Source organism: Anabrus simplex, chromosome 2 (genome assembly GCF_040414725.1).
Source record: "Anabrus simplex isolate iqAnaSimp1 chromosome 2, ASM4041472v1, whole genome shotgun sequence".
In the NCBI taxonomy this organism is placed as follows: Eukaryota; Metazoa; Arthropoda; class Insecta; order Orthoptera; family Tettigoniidae; genus Anabrus; species Anabrus simplex.
This window is the reverse complement of record NC_090266.1, coordinates 13,297,136-13,310,544: the sequence shown is the minus strand read 5'-3', so window position 1 is coordinate 13,310,544 and position 13,409 is coordinate 13,297,136. Positions and strand designations below refer to the sequence as shown.

The window sequence follows — 13,409 nt, the reverse complement described above, 5'->3', positions numbered from 1 at the left end:
ACTGGAAGCGAGGAGATGTCTTCAGAAGATAGGAAGCTCCACATATTCAATCAATCAATCAATCAATCAATCAATCAATCAATCAATCAATCAATCAATCAATCAATACTGATCTGCATTTAGGGCAGTCGCCCAGGTGGCAGATTCCCTATTTGTTGTTTTCCTAGCCTTTTCCTAAATGATTTCAAAGAAACTGGAAATTTATTGAACATCTCTCTTGGTAAGTTATTCCAATCCCTAACTCCCCTTCCTATAAATGAATATTTGCCCCAGTTTGTCCTCTTGAATTCCAACTTTATCTTCATATTGTGATCTTTCCTACTTTTATAAACGCCATTCAAACTTATTCGTCTACTAATGTCATTCCACGCCATCTCTCCGCTGACAGCCCGGAACATACCACTTAGTTGAGCAGCTCTTCTTCTTTCTCTCAATTCTTCCAACCCAAACATTGCAACATTTTTGTAAGGCTACTCTTTTGTCGGAAATCGCCCAGAACAAATCGAGCTGCTTTTCTTTGGATTTTTTCCAGTTCTTGAATCAGGTAATCCTGGTGAGGGTCCCATACACTGGAACCATACTCTAGTTGGGGTCTTACCAGAGACTTATATGCCCTCTCCTTTACATCCTTACTACAACCCCTAAACACCCTCATAACCATGTGCAGAGATCTGTACCCTTTTTTACAATCACATTTATGTGATTACCCCAGTGAAGATCTTTCCTTCTATTAACACCTAGATACTTACAATGATCCCCAAAAGGAACTTTCACCCCATCAACGCAGTAATTAAAACTGAGAGGACTTTTCCTACTTGTAAAACTCACAACCTGACTTTTAACCCCGTTTATCAACATACCATTGCCTGCTGTCCATCTCACAACATTTTCGAGGTCACGTTGCAGCTGCTCACAATCTTGTAACTTATTTATCACTCTATAGAGAATAACATCATCCGCAAAAAGCCTTACCTCCGATTCCACTCCTTTACTCATATCATTTATATATATAAGAAAACATAAAGGTCCGATAATACTTCCTTGAGGAATTCCCCTCTTAATTATTACAGGGTCAGATAAAGCTTCACCTAATCTAATTCTCTGAGATCTATTTTCTAGAAATATAGCAACCCATTCAGTCACTCTTTTGTCTAGTGCAATTGCACTCAGTTTTGCCAGTAGTCTCCCATGATCCACCCTATCAAATGCTTTAGACAGGTCAATCGCGATACAGTCCATTTGACCTCCTGAATCCAAGATATCTGCTATATCTTGCTGGAATCTTACAAGTTGAGCTTCAGTGGAATAACCTTTCCTAAAACCGAATTGCCTTCTATCGAACCAGTTATTAATTTCACAAACATGTCTAATATAATCAGAAAGAATGCCTTCCCAAAGCTTACATACAATGCATGTCAAACTTACTGGCCTGTAATTTTCAGCTTTATGTCTATCACCCTTTCCTTTACACACAGGGGCTACTATAGCAACTCTCCATTCATCTGGTATAGCTCCTCCGACCAAACAATAATCAAATAAGTACTTCAGATATGGTACTATATCCCAACCCATTGTCCTTAGTATATCCCCAGAAATCTGATCAATTCCAGTCGCTTTTCTAGTTTTTAACTTTTGTATCTTATTGTAAATGTCATTGTTATCATATGTAAATTTTATTACTTCTTTGGCCTTAGTCTCCTCCTCTATCTCGACATTATCCTTGTAACCAACAATCTTTACATACTGCTGACTGAATACTTCTGCCTTTTGAAGATCATCACATACACACTCCCCTTGTTCATTAATTATTCCTGGAATGTCCTTCTTGGAACCTGTTTCTGCCTTAAAATACCTATACATACCCTTCCATTTTTCACTAAAATTCGTATGACTGCCAATTATGCTTGCCATCATATTATCCTTAGCTGCCTTCTTTGCTAGATTCAATTTTCTAGTAAGTTCCTTCAATTTCTCCTTACTTCCACAGCCATTTCTAACTCTATTTCTTTCCAGTCTGCACCTCCTTCTTAGTCTCTTTATTTCTCTATTATAATAAGGTGGGTCTTGACTTGTATTGGCTACAGACATTGTAACTAACAATTGATCTGATGCCCGGATGGCGCATATGTTTAATAACATCATAACAATGCACAGATAAGTGGTCTGTTTGTTTACATACATATTAGCGGAAATACGAGCTTTAATATTTGGCGCGGAGTGTGACGCACGTGTCGTCATCGGCACTGAGAGAAAGTGGAGTCATGACGCATATGTGTCGTCATCGGTCGCGAACGTGTTAAAAAATAGTGTGCTTAGTTTAAAACATGAAATTACTCTTTTGAGAATATGTTGATCCACCTTTTCAATACTAATTAATTATCCACTAATTTAAATGGAATGCATAGCCATACTATTTATTGTAGGACATGTTTATTCTTCTTTGAGAAAATCTTCAGCTACTGAATATCAGTGTACAGAGTGTCTCAAACTTTTTCAGTCAAATTGAAACAGGTGATAGTGGGCCCACAACCAATTATATTGCGATAGGGTACCAATGGTCGGAAATGCATATTTATTGTGTTAAGGACATACACAGTGTACACCGCATAACAACAATGAAGCTGACTGCCAGAATCAATGCATGCAGAGCAATGGCACATGAAGTTCTGCCGCACTCTCTCAAAGATCTCTGGTGTCTGTTGTACCAAGAGGCAGGCAGCTTGGACCCCTAGTAAGCAGGTCTTTATCCGTTTCGACGGAGATTTCGCACACCAACGACCTGATGTAACCCCAGAGGAAAACGTCCAGAGGTGTGAGATCCGGCAATCATGCTGGGCATGGGACAGGACTTCCCCTTCCCATCCAACAATGAGGGTACGTATTGTTCAGGAGCTCGCGGACATTAACATCGAAGTGGCCTGGCGCACCGTCGTGCTGAAATCACATCCTTTTGCGGACAACGAGGGATACAGTCTCCAGGAACTGTAGTAGCACATCTCGCAGGAACACCAAGTAAAGTGGACTAGCCAATAAGGTCCTATTAGGTGATCTTGGACAATGCTCATCCATACATTTGAGAGAATCATTGCTGGTGGCCACCGATGTGGATTGTCCTCGCTCGAGACATGGCTGTTGTGGCTGTTGAAAACACAATCACGGGTTCATTAACAATACAAACTGCACAAAGTTCGGCACTACAGCACCTGCAGTGGATAATCCACTGAAAAAAGTGAACGCAGGGCTCAAACTCCACTTATCCCAGTGCTTGCGCATATTCTTTATGATAGGGCTGTAATACCTGTTCCGCCAATACTCTCCACACTGTATCCTTCGAAGTGTGCGTTTCACGGGCAAGTTGACTGGTGCTGATTGCTGGGTGGTCGGCCACACGATCCAACACCATCTCCTCAAACTGGTGTTCGGACATGTCTGGCGTGAATCTTGGCAGGCTCTGTGGCGTAAATGACCCTGTCTCTTGTAAGTTGATATCCACGGAGATTAACTTCTCCCTGTTAAGATAACGCCTGTTGGGAAAGCGTTCTCTGTACATCCGTGCAGCTTTACGGGCACTACATCCTGCCGCATCATACATTAAATGAATGTCTGCCAACTCTCGTGATGAGTAATGTCCCATCTTTGACTACGTGTCACTGTACACAGTAACACTCCTTACCATGGACAAATGCATGTGGCACAGGTTAATGCGCCAGTGTGATGCATGCAGTCATCACATGACACGTGCTATGAGCGAAGCTGTGTACAGTACGTCTGTTTGGTGGTCAGAGGTGTGCACTGTTCATCACACACTGCCTGTCCCAGTGTACAATAGACACCCGGGATCTTTGAGAGAGTGCGGCAGAACTGCTTGCACCATTGCATTGAGACTGGCAGTCGTCACTTTAAACAATTACTATAAGCTACGTTGTTATACAGAGTACGCTCTGTATGTTCATAACACAAATATGCATTTCCGACCACTGGTTCCGATCTTAATATAATCTGTTGTGGACCCATTATCACCTGTTTCAAACTGACCCAAAAGGTTTGACACACCCTTTATTACAAGCCAAAGATGCAATCCAAAATTGTATGTACCTTATAGAAAATAAGGGAATATAAAAAGAACACAAACACTTAAAATTAACACCCAACTTGCCAAAGTCTTTTGTTGTCGTGTCACTTGTTGGTTTTCTTGATGTGTACAAACAGTATTTAGCTCATGAAACAAATGCTTGCAGTATTGAATACACATTAAAACTGTGACACTATGTGAACTTTAAAAATATTTCTATTTGGGGAAAACCAATGGTAAAATTGATTATTGCAGACAATCCATCAATCAATCAATACTGATCTGCATTTAGGTCAGTTGCCCAGGTGGCAAATACCCTATCTGTTGTTTTCCTAGCCTTTTCTTAATTGATATCAAAGAAATTGAAAATTTATTGAACATCTCCCTTGGTAAGTTATTCCAATCCCTAACTCCCCTTCCTATAAATGAATATTTGCCCCAATTTGTCCTCCTGATTTCCTGCTTTATCTTCATATTGTGATCTATCCTACTTTTAAAGACGCCACTCAAACTTATCGTCTACCAATGCCATTCCACGCCATCTCTCCGCTGGCAGCTCAGAACAGACCATAAATTTATCACATGTGATAAATATAATTCAACAAAGACAAGATTTATTGTACTGATTAAGTGGACAAATTAATAAAATAACCTATTCAATCACATACCATTTAGACGAGCAGCTCGTCTTCTTTCTCCCAATTCTTCCCAGCCCAAACTTTGCAACATTTTTGTAATGCTACTCTTTTGTCGGAAATCACCCAGAAAAAATCGAGCTCCTTTTCTTTGGATTATTTCCAGTTCATGAATCAAGTAATCTTAGTGAGGGTCCCATACACTGGAACCATACTCTAGTTGGGGTCTTACCAGCGACTTACATACCCTCTCCTTTACATCCTTACTACAACCCCTAAACACCCTCATAACTATGCGCAGAAATCTGTACTCTTCATTTACAATCCCATTTATGTGATTACCCCAATTAAGATATTTCCTTATATTAACACCTAGATACTTACAATGATCCCCAAAAGGAACTTTCACCCCATCAACGCAGTAATTAAAACTGAGAGGACTTTTCTTATTTGTGAAACTCACAACCTGACTTTTAACCCTGTTTATCATCATACCATTGCCTGCTGTCCATCTCACAATATTACTGAGATCATGTTGCAGTTGCTCACAATCTCTATACAGAATAACATCACCCACAAAACGCCTTGCCTCTGATTCCACTCCTTTACTCATATCATTTATATATACAAAAGAAAACATAAAGGTCCAATAATACTGCCTTCAGGAATTCCGCTCTTAATTATTACAGGATCAGATTAAGCTCCGCCTACTCTAATTCTCCGAGATCTATTTTCTAGAAATACAGCAATCCATTACGTAACTCTTTTGTCTAGTCCAACTGCACTCATTTTTGCCAGTAGTTTCCCCATGATCCACCCTATCAAATGCTTTCGACAGGTCAATCGCGATACAGTCCATTTGACCTCCTCAATCCAAAATACTGTATCTGCTATATCTTGCTGGAATCCTACAAGTTGAACTTCAGTGGAATAATCTTTCCCAGAACCAAACTGCCTTCTATCGAACCAGTTATTAATTTTGCAAACATGTTTAATATAATCAGAAAGAATGCTTTCTCAAAGCTTACATGCAAAGCATGTCAAATTTACTGGCCTGTAATTTTCAGCTTTATGTCTATCACCCTTTCCTTTATACACAGGGGCTACTATAGCAACTCTCCATTCATTTGGTATAGCTCCTTCAAACAAACAATCAGATAAGTACTTCAGATATGGTCCTATATCCCACCCCATTATCTTTAGCATATCTCCAGAAATTTTACCAATTCCAGCTGCTTGTCTAGTTTTCAACTTTTGTATCTTATTTTAAATATTATTGTTATCATATGTAAATTTTAATACTCCTTTAAGATGAGTCTCCTCCTCTATCTGGACATTATTCTTGAAACCAACAATCTTTACATACTGCTGACTGAATACTTCTGCCGTTTGAAGATCCTCACATACACACTCCCGTTGTCATTAATTAATCCTGGAATGTCCTCCTTGGAACCTGTTTCTGCCTTAAAATACCTATACATACCCTTCCATTTTTCACTAAAATTTGTATGACTGCCAATTTTGCTTGCCATCAAGTTATCCTTAGCTGCCTTCTTTGCTAGATTCAATTTCCTAGCAAGTTGCTTCAATTTCTCCTTACTTCCACAGCCATTTCTATTTCTTTCCAATCTGCACCTCCTTCTTAGCCTCCTTACTTCTCTATTATAATAAGGTGGTTCTTTACTACTCCTTACCACCTTTAAAGGTAAAAACCTGTTTTCACATTCCTGAACAATTGCTTTAAACCCATCCCAGAGCCCGTTTACATTTTTATTTACCGTTTTCCACTGATCATAGTTACTTTTTAAAAACTTCCTCATGCCTGTTTTATCAGCCATATGGAACTGCCTAATAGTCCTACTTTTAAGACCGTCCTGTCTATCACATTTATTTTTAACTACGACAAAAACAGCTTCATGATCACTAATACCATGTATTACTTCGGTTCGTCCGTGAGCTCATCTGGGTTTACCAGCACCACATCCAGGATATTCTTCCCTCCAGATGGTTCCATCCCTTTCTGAATCAGCTGGTCTTCCCATATTAACTTATTTGCCATTTGTTGGTCATGCTTCCTTACATCTGGTAAATTCAAATCTGCCGCTACAATCACATTTCTTTCCATGTCGTTTCCCACATAGCTGATTATCTTAACAAATAATTCTGAATCCATGTCAGTGCTACCCTTTCCCAATCTGCACACTCCAAATATACTAAGTTGCCTATTATCTTTAGAAATGAGCCTTACACCTAGAATTTCATGTGTCTCATCTGTAACTTTTTCGTAGCTTACAAATTCTTCTTTCACCAGAATGAATACTCCCTCTCCCACCATTCCTATCCTATCTCTACGATACACACTCCAGTTCTGTGAGAAAATTTCTACATCCATTATATCATTTCTCAGCCGTGATTCAACTCCTATTACAATATCTGTTAAATATACATCTATTAAATTACTTAATTCTATTCCTTTCTTTAAAATACTTCTACAGTTCAACACTAACATTTTTATGTCATCCCTACTTGATTTCCAGTTCCTGTTCCCTAATCACCGCTCCATAGGCCATCTTGTATCCCCGAATGTACCTCCCTATTACCCTTCCAAACAAATTTCCTAACTTATACGTACCACTGCGGTTCAAGTGAAGGCCATCTGAGCGCAGATCCCTATCTCCTACCCACCCATTAGGATTTAGAAAGTTCACTCCCAGTTTCTCGCATACCCACTCCATAGTCTCATTTAAATCCCCAATCACCCTCCAGTCAGTATCCCTCCTACACAGCATTCCACTGATAATCTCCGCTTCCAGAAACTTCACCCGTGCTGTATTTACCAGATCCTACACATCCGCAACTATGTTGGTTCTTATACCAGCTTGCCTTACGTGAAACACTACCAGCTACTCCTTCCCCTCCTCCTTTTCTACTTTCCTCAACATCTGCCACAACCTAATTCCTGTGTAACACTCTACCCTGGATCCCTTTCGTCCACACTCTTTCCCCACATGTCTAAGGATGGAACCCCCATGACCACAGCCTCAACCCTACCCACTTCATTTCATCCCCTCACCTCCTGGTCAGCCCTATCTTTACTGATAGCTGCAGAAGCTACTTCCTCCTCCCTTTTCCCCTTTCCATGACCCTGTTTCACCTGTCTTTTCCTATCCTCTACTCTAGATTTCCCTTTCATTCCTTTTACCTTCCTCCTACTTCCACACATCTCAGCAACATTTCCCTGTTCCTCATCTTCCCTCTGTTCTACTTGCAGTGACTCGAACCTACTTCTCACAGACACACGTCCTGAATTCTGATCCTGAATAGAGCCCTTAGCCTGCAATCTCCTTCCGCTTAAAACATTAGACCACCTGTCTTCTACGATTTCCCCCTTTCCTTCCTCTCCCTCTTTTACACCTACTGTAACCAGTACATTGTTTGAGGGAGCTCTATCTTCCTTCCTGTCTTCTGTGAGAATCCTAATTATCTCCCTCAAACTCTTTAACTCCTCCCTCATACCCCTCAATGCCTTGCTACACCCACAGTTTCTACACTTGCACTCCTTAGAGATTCTTGACAGAAAAAATGAACATGAAATTAAAATAACTAACGTGCAAAATAAAAAATAAAAATAAAATAAAATAAAATAAAAAATTGAACGGCTGGAAATATTGTCTAGTTTTTGTGGGTTACTGTAGTCACGTCCTAGTTCGTGAACCATGGGCAACGGCTGAGTGGCGTAGTAAGTGGTCCTGAGAGTCGGGATACCAATTGCTATGGAATGGTAGTGGGCATCTCGGACATGTTCTGAGTCATGGCCATCCTTGTGCTCAGGCGACTAGGACTATACAATTCACCGGTGGTCCATAACCCGTTAGAGGAGAGATCCTCACTTGGACTATGTGCAAGTAGGGCAGCATCCTGCTTCATGAATCTACCGAGCTCAGAACATTTTAAGCAAGCCTCGGACCTATGGGAGTAACGGAGTCCCACTCCCATTTGACAGGCGAGGGACTCCTTGGAAACAACTTGGCGAACGAAATGGAATTCGATGGGGAGCTATCGATATTAATGGGGCTTATGGAAGAAAGAAAGTAGAACTGGCTGAGTCAGCAAAGAGGATGCATCTGGATGTGCTAGGAGTAAGTGATATTCGGGTAAGGAGAGATAACGAGGAAGAGATAGGAGATTATAAAGTGTACTTGACGAGTGTTGGAAAGGGAAGGGCAGAGTCAGGAATACCATTGCACGCAACATAGTTTCTGTTAGGCATGTAAATGAGCGAATGATGTGGGTAGATTTGTCAGTTGGAGGAATTAGGACTAGAATTGTGTCCGTGTATTCACCATGTGAGGGTGCAGATGAGGATGAAGTGGACATGTTTTATGAAGCATTGAGTGACATCGTGGTCAGGGTCAACAGCAAGGATAGAATAGTGCTAATGGGCGATTTCAATGCAAGAGTTGGGAATAGAACTGAAGGATACGAAAGGGTGATTGGTAAATGTGGGGAAGATATGGAAGCTAATGGGAATGGGAAGCATTTGCTGGACTTCTGTGCTAGTATGGGTTTAGCTGTTACGAATACATTCTTCAAGCATAAGGCTATTCACAGCTACACATGGGAGGCTAGGGGTACCAGATCCATAATAGGCTATATCGTAACAGACTTCGAATTCAGGAAATCTGTTAGGAATGTACGAGTTTTCCACGGATTTTTCGATGATACAGACCACTATCTGATCTGTATTGAACTAAGTATCTCTAGGCCTAGGGTAGAGAAAGTGAAATCTGTCTGCAAACGAATAAGGGTAGAAAATCTCCAGGACGAGGAAATTAGACAGAAGTACATGGATATGATTAGTGAGAAGTTTCAAACAGTGGACAGTAAGCAGGTTCAGGATATAGAAAGTGAATGGGTGGCATACAGGGATGCTGTAGTAGAAACAGCAAGGGAATGCCTAGGAACAACCGTGTGTAAAGATGGGAAAAGGCAAACATATTGGTGGAATGATGAAGTGAGAGCAGCTTGTAAACGTAAAAAGAAGGCTTATCAGAAATGGCTCCAAACAAGGGCAGAGGCAGACAGGGATTTGTACGTAGATGAAAGAAACAGAGCGAAACAAATAGTTGTTGAATCCAAAAAGAAGCTGTGGGAAGATTTTGGTAACAACCTGGAAAGGCTAGGTTAAGCAGCAGGGAAACCTTTGTGGACAGTAATAAAGAATCTTAGGAAGGGAGGGAAAAAAGAAATGAACAGTGTTTTGAGTAATTCAGGTGAACACATAATAGATCCCAGAGAATCACTGGAGAGGTTGAGGGAATATTTTGAACATCTTCTCAATGTTAAAGGAAATCATCCTGGTGGTGTTGCAAACAGGAAAAATGATGTTGGTAAAATTATGGTTAAGGAAGTGGAAAGGATGGTAAATAAACTCCATTGTCATAAGGCAGCAGGAATAGATGAAATTAGACCTGAAATGGTGAAGTATAGTGGGAAGGCAGGGATGAAATGGCTTCATAGAGTAGTAAAATTAACATTACTTGTAACAACCAAACTAGCAGGAATGAAATTGTGATATAACGAAGGAAGTGTGTTTAAAATAGCTCTTAATAACAAGACAATGGTATGGTTCAATATATGCGAAGTACATATATTTCAAATGAAGAATAAAATAGTGAATACAACCCCAAACTCTCTTAAATCTTAATTTACGATAATCTCATTTAAGATTAGTGTGGTATTTGCCTTACCACTTCATGAAATTAATTACTGAAGGGCTGAACATCAGTAATTTCTCTGTAGTTGCTAGTGATATTGTTGCCCGGCTGAGTGGCTCAGACAGTTGAGGAGCTGGCCTTCTGACCCCAACTTGCAGGTTTGATCCTGACTCACTCCGGTAGTATCTGAAGGTGCTCAAATATGTCACCTTCGGTAGATTAACTGGCGCGTAAAAGAACTCCAGCACGTAGGCGTCTCCGAAAACCATTCAAAATAGTTAGTGGGACGTAAAGACAACATTATTGTTAGTAGTTTAACACCGTTACTGACCTCACCAAGTTGACTGGGAGGATGCAGGTTCCAAGCATCACATTGGGATGCATGACTTAACAATGCTGCTGCAACAGAATCCTCTCCAGTTGTTTCATAAATATATTTCTACATTGACAATGTAGTTAGAATGTTGTGTTTTAGAACATTACTAATATCCTGTTCTTATAATGGTCTCTAATGATCCTGGCCAATATTATACGGTGTATTTCTTCCATTTGTATTGCATGGAATTTGTTATAATCGTTATTAATTCAAGTATTAATGGAGAATTTTGAACTTCTAGTGTTCTACTGCTCGTTTGTAATCGCTTATCATCGGGGTTGCCACTCCGGTGCTGTGGAGAGCCGTGCGGGTTTGTGACATCGTACGGAATCGCGCCGAGTACTCGCATGTGAATCCAAGCTGATCCAAGAGCTGATCACGCACAACGCTACATGATAGCCAAGCAAAATACTTAAACTCAAATGTAATTATGCTGACAATAATGAATGTTTATTATTTAAATAAACAGTTTCACAGTATTTATATTTTAATACGAAACAACCAATGACTCAAATATGTGTTCATATTATGTAACTAGCACATATCTAGGTTATGTTAGCCAGGCAGTCTGTAGAAACAGCCGGGCGGAGCGCCCTTTAAAAAAGTCCTAGGGAGAACACCGAGTACACTAAAAGTTGAACGATATCAAATTGGGCACATAAATACTGTACATAGTTACATACTCCTCGCTGGCCCCGTCAAGTTGGCTCTGCTCAGAGAGAGAGAGAGAGAGAGAGAGAGAGAGAGAGAGAGAGAGAGAGAGGTGGGAGGGGGGGGCTTTAGTATTACGTGCCAAAGCCAAATTATTATCTAGCTGCTCAGAACATATTTTGTTTTTTTCTGAAATGTCATTGGGATTCTCACTGGGATAGTTTCCTTGCTCAAGATGAATATAGATAGTTTCAAATACTGTACGTTGAGTATGGTGTTTAGTAGTTTAGAGCAGGAAAGATCCTGCAATGACGTAACTATGGAAAAGGATTTCATGGCTTGAATATCTCCAAACACATTGAGAGTTGTGCGTATGTTCAAATCTGCACGGTATTCCCCTTGGACATAAGTGAATTTAATTTGATTTCTCTTTTTTTTCACTTCCTACTTCATGTCAATAATCTAATCCTTAATTACTCGCGTCTGGTCAGAGACCCGAGTGAATTCTCTTTTTATCAATTTTCTATGATATATAGTACCTAATATAAATTATTGCTAGCACTATGTAATTTCATCTGCTGTTGAGTTATTTGTCGTAGTGCAGTACGGGTCATTGCTGAAAATTTCTTGCACATCTGCTATGCTTATGAAATTTGACCCGACGCGAGTGTGTGTGTGTTCTGCAAGAAGATATACGTAGAAATGACTATAAATTTAGTGAGCGGCTAAACAAATTTCTTATGTTATGCGTGAATGTTCTGTTATGGTGCAGCTCCATGGTTAAGCTGGTTAGCATACCGATTTTTAGTCCAAGAGTTCTTGTGTTCGATTCTTGGCTGGGTCAGAGATTTTATTCTTCACTGGTTACTTCCTTCAGCTCGGGACTGGGCATTTGCGCCCCCCTTTCAACATTACATTTCATCGCATGTATTGTCTCACTCTCACAAGTGGCAGGTCACCCATGGGTGTCAAATCTAAATACCTGTGCAGGCCTCTCCGAAGACCATACGACGTTATAATATACAATGTTCTGTGGTGTGTAGTGTGTATATTAAGACCGACACAAATATCCAGTCCCCGATCGAGAGGAATCAACCATACAAAGTTAACATCCTCAGCCCGGCCAAGGATTGAACCCAGAGCCCTTTGAACCTAAGGCAATTACGCCTCATTCAGCCAAGGATCAGGACTTCATGTTATGCATACACCTATACTTTTCCATCTGCAACTGTGTGTCAAAAAGACCCGACGCAAGTGTTTATGTACCTCTTTATCACGCGAGTATTTAAGGGCTAATAATGTGTTAATTAATATAGGTCAGTGGAGATGATTGACCTTCAATGTTAGGCCCCTTAAAACAACAAGCAACAAGCAAGAAACATGTCTGAGTAAACTTAATACTTCATTCTAAGAGATGAAGAGGAGGGACAATAAATACATATATTATTATTGTACGAGTTCACACATCAATATGAAAAATGAAATTTACAGTCTGTAATGGGTACATACATACATACATACATACATACATACATACATTATCATTATAGACTGTTATGCCTTTCAGCGTTCAGTCTGCAAGCCTCTGTGAATTTACTAAACGTCGCCACAATCCCCGATTTGCAACTAGTGTTGTGGCTTCATTTAGTTCTATACCTCTTATCTTTAAATCGTTAGAAACAGAGTATAACCATCGTCGTCTTGGTCTACCTCTACTTCTCTTACCCTCCATAGCAGAGGCTATTATTCTCCTAGGTAACCTATCCTCCCCCATTCGCCTCACATGACCCCACCACCGAAGCCGGTTTCTGCGTACAGCTTCATCCATCAAGTTCATTCCTAAATGAGCCTTTATCTCCTCATTCCGAGTACCCTCCTGCCATTGTTCCGACCTGTTTGTACCAGCAATCATTCTTGCTACTTTCATGTCTGTTACTTCTAACTTACGAATAAGATAT

The 13,409-nt window shown here is 40.3% G+C and overlaps 1 protein-coding gene across 2 annotated transcripts in view; it reads right to left on the bottom strand.

The window, feature by feature from the left end:
• Nucleotides 1–13,409, bottom strand: part of endos (alpha-endosulfine) — a 201,502-nt gene that overhangs the window by 67,046 nt on the left and 121,047 nt on the right. The gene's annotated exons all lie outside the window — the stretch shown is intronic.